Source organism: Mizuhopecten yessoensis, unplaced genomic scaffold, assembly GCF_002113885.1.
Source record: "Mizuhopecten yessoensis strain PY_sf001 unplaced genomic scaffold, ASM211388v2 scaffold714189, whole genome shotgun sequence".
NCBI lineage: Eukaryota > Metazoa > Mollusca > Bivalvia > Pectinida > Pectinidae > Mizuhopecten > Mizuhopecten yessoensis.
The window spans coordinates 1-3,555 of record NW_018478996.1 but is presented as its reverse complement, the minus strand read 5'-3'; the positions used below and the strand labels follow the sequence as shown (position 1 = coordinate 3,555).

Genomic DNA, 3,555 nt, shown 5'->3' with positions numbered 1-3,555 from the left:
CATGATGTCATATGTCATTTATACCATCAATACCGATAAACATGAAGGTGATCCCTGCAACAACAGAATGTAGACACGAAATACATAAACACGATCGTTTGCAGACAGAGTCGGACCCTGGTGTCACGTGATTAGAATACCTGAGATGCTAAATACTATCACTTTGCACGACAGACAGGTTTAGCCTTATACATCGATATTGATGATCGATTTGACCTTTGGTAACCTATATATTGACATTTGACTTATGATTGGTATGTTAGCCTGATTGATACTGATGANAAAATGGTACAAAGGTTTTTTCCCCCTTTTTCAGGTTGAGGTATGTAAACGTTGATGATGGCTATTATGGTTTAAAGGTAGTACAGTATATCGTTACGTCAGTCAAAATGCTTTAAAGAGATTGAATGATTATTCAGTAACCTGGTAGAATCAGCAATAAATAGTATAACTGTTTTTGTGATGACAAACTATAATATCTTTTTACTGTCATTATACTCTTTAATAACGATACACGCTCTAAAAAGATGTTTTTTCTATTCACCAGATGCAGCTCTTGTCCGCTCACGTTGATGGATCGATGCGATTCTCCGGCAAAATGGAAGGTAAGAATCGTTTTTATATTTCTGGTTAAATGTCATCTGTGATATAATCATTTGGAATCAGATCAGAGAGGTAGAATACGAATCCATTACACACGTAAACTTATTTAGCTCGAATTAATAGAAACAATACACGATGTTTACCGAAATTTAACTAAACCACAATTGTATGTGCGGGTGGGTCTTTTAGTCTTTTAATTCCTAGTAATGTTTATGAGTATTTTAATATTCAAGTATTCATCTTACACAATTAAAATTAAATGCGTGTCTTTTACTTGCACAATGTTTGTATTGTCTGTAAAGGTGTTTGTGGGGTATGGGTGAGTTGGGAGGGGAGGAGGGGTGTAAGTGAGTATAAATATGATATAATTATAATGCGTATATTTTTCAGGAGGTGACAGTCCAGATCCAAACAATAACCACAACAATCAACCTGGTATTGGTCATTCGCCATCATAAGTGATTGTGATCACATTTTTCCCGAGTTGACGACTGTATCGGGGTGCTGCTTGGGTTTCAGTCGTAGAACTGATTTTTCAACGATGGTTAAACCTTCAGTGCAAGTGAAAGAAATCTGTATTCTGAACATGATTTAGCTTATTTGAAATCAATCCAGGGAGACTTTGAACGTCAAGAGACCAATCGAACAAAAAGAAAACAGATATTTTGACAGAAATGTATATCAACATTTTTTGAACAACGATTCGTACAAACGTTGGAAATCTAGAACTTAGTATGTGGCAACGGTTAGGAAATTCTTCCAAAAATACATAAGAAATCCCGGAGCTTTTGTTTTAATTCTTTTTTTATTACAATCTTAAAACATGCCTTTTTTACAATGCGTTCCAGCACATTTATACATGTGGACTCGCGTTTACTTTTTCATTTATAGCTCATGATTGACAAGATTTTTTAAATTTCGAATTGGATATAGGAATATGATTGCTACCTGCACGAGCATGTGTTCCGGGTGCTCCAGTTTCTACTATAATACGTCCTAAATACGCATCTGTTCCCGTCAATAAGGGGAATTATGCAAGTAATAATTTGATTCATCACTGTTATAAATTAAACTTTAAAACGCTAATTATTTTCAAGATATCTTACTTTCTTTCTAATTTGTCTTAATGGATATAAGCAGGAAAATCATCTCCAAAACTGTCATAAAAACATAGGTCAGCGTACCCGTATTTTTGAAGCCAAAAAGAATCAAGAAACATTTTGCTGTTGAAATAATAAACTGATATTGAAATTTGTAGTTTCTGGTTTTTTTTCCATTTTCACAATGTAAGATAAACAACTCTTGTTCTTTAAGAAGAGAAAAAGGAGTTATATCGTTTTTCAAACGTCAAATTCAATTAGGATGCTAAAAAAGGCCTCGCATGTTCATTTGATGTACGTTAAAATTTAATTTCATGTTTTGACCAAAATAAATTTTACAAGAATTCCAAAGGAGATATTCTCCAACAATTAAAATTGACGATCAAAACTTTTATGAAGATTTTTTTCAGCGACGGAAATGTGTAACAAGAAAGAATTTGATTTCCGATATGAACTAATTGTATAATTTGTAACCTTAATTGCAGCTTTTCTATATGAAATAAAGATGAGAGTTGCAACCTAATGAGCTATTATCCTTTAACTACATTTTGAATACATATCATCAATAAAAGTTTCAAAATTAATTTGTTGTCGATTTCTTTATTCGTTGTATTTGCTATAAATTTTCAAATGCCTGGTTAAAACGTATTTTCCTTCTTTTAAAAACGAGCAGGATATATTGAAACTCATTTACGCTTTTAAGCATCGAATTGTTACAATCCGATGTCGACAGATGACGTGGGGACTCTTTAACAATGGTTTATCACGGTAGCGTGACATATGACTATATAATACATATTATATTTAAAGATAAAATAAAATCTGTTTTTATATGGGAGGATAACAGTGTGTATCTCATTCTATTTTAGTATACGCATACTGTGAGAAAATCGTATTAAGCATACCAAAAATATGTAAAATACGTTTGGGTGTACAATATTATCCGTGTTGCATAGGCAAAATATTGAATTTGTGATTCCCTAGCCGTCATGTTGAGATATTTCTTCCGCGATCCATCACGCCTGATTATTTCAATAAGGTCTGGTCTCATTCAGCAAGAAGTAGTAATTCAAATACAGCTAGTACTAGAGACATTGTCAAGTAAAGTTTTCATAATGTGAAAGTGAAGATGTTCATTTTCGTCGATATTTATTTGCAAGATATTTACCAAAATTGAAAGCTTACTACTAAGCTGTACGATAAGTATGGCTATTTCGATTTCTCGGTCGTTAATATTCCCTTTCTTAATAATAACGTCCTTGCTTCCCCAACCTACGGTGTTTATAAGTCGCAGTTGATTCGGCATTCAAGAGATTGCTCCGAATATCCCGATTTCAGTTATCGACTTCTGACAGACAAATTTGCAACCCATGGTTTCCAAATATGCAATTTTATAGATATCATAGACAGGTTCGGTGGTCTCAATCAAATTCCCATTGAGAAATGTGGTAGCTGTTTGTTTGTGTGATATGAATTAAGGTCGATGTATTTTATTATGCCCATTAGTGTGTGTTGATAATTCGTTGTCATTTTCCCGGTTTTTCGGTATAAGGACGTGACATTACATGGATTTGACAAAGATTTAAATAGCGGCTGTCGTCGATGAAACAAAAGACACGTACTTCCCTTCTGGAACATCCAGCAAATGTCGGTTAAAAGTTCTGTAGTGCTAATATTACTTGCAATTGTTACTTATCCAATCTATTGCATCTTTTCTCCGCGTGAATCTTTCTTTATACAGTATAGATCTGAGTAAGATTATTTGGGTGTCTATAGCTATCAAGGATAAATCGTTTTGCCAGATAAATGGTGTAGTGCTACCACACAATGCATCTGGGAACACCAGCAGAGT

General features: G+C 33.8%; 1 long non-coding RNA gene across 1 annotated transcript; it reads left to right on the top strand.

The window, feature by feature from the left end:
- Positions 1-494: 494 nt before the first annotated feature.
- Positions 495-2,287, top strand: LOC110440950. Its single transcript, XR_002461796.1, has 2 exons — positions 495-605; positions 994-2,287. It is a non-coding gene; the product is annotated as an uncharacterized LOC110440950 (long non-coding RNA).
- The last annotated feature ends 1,268 nt before the right edge of the window (positions 2,288-3,555 follow it).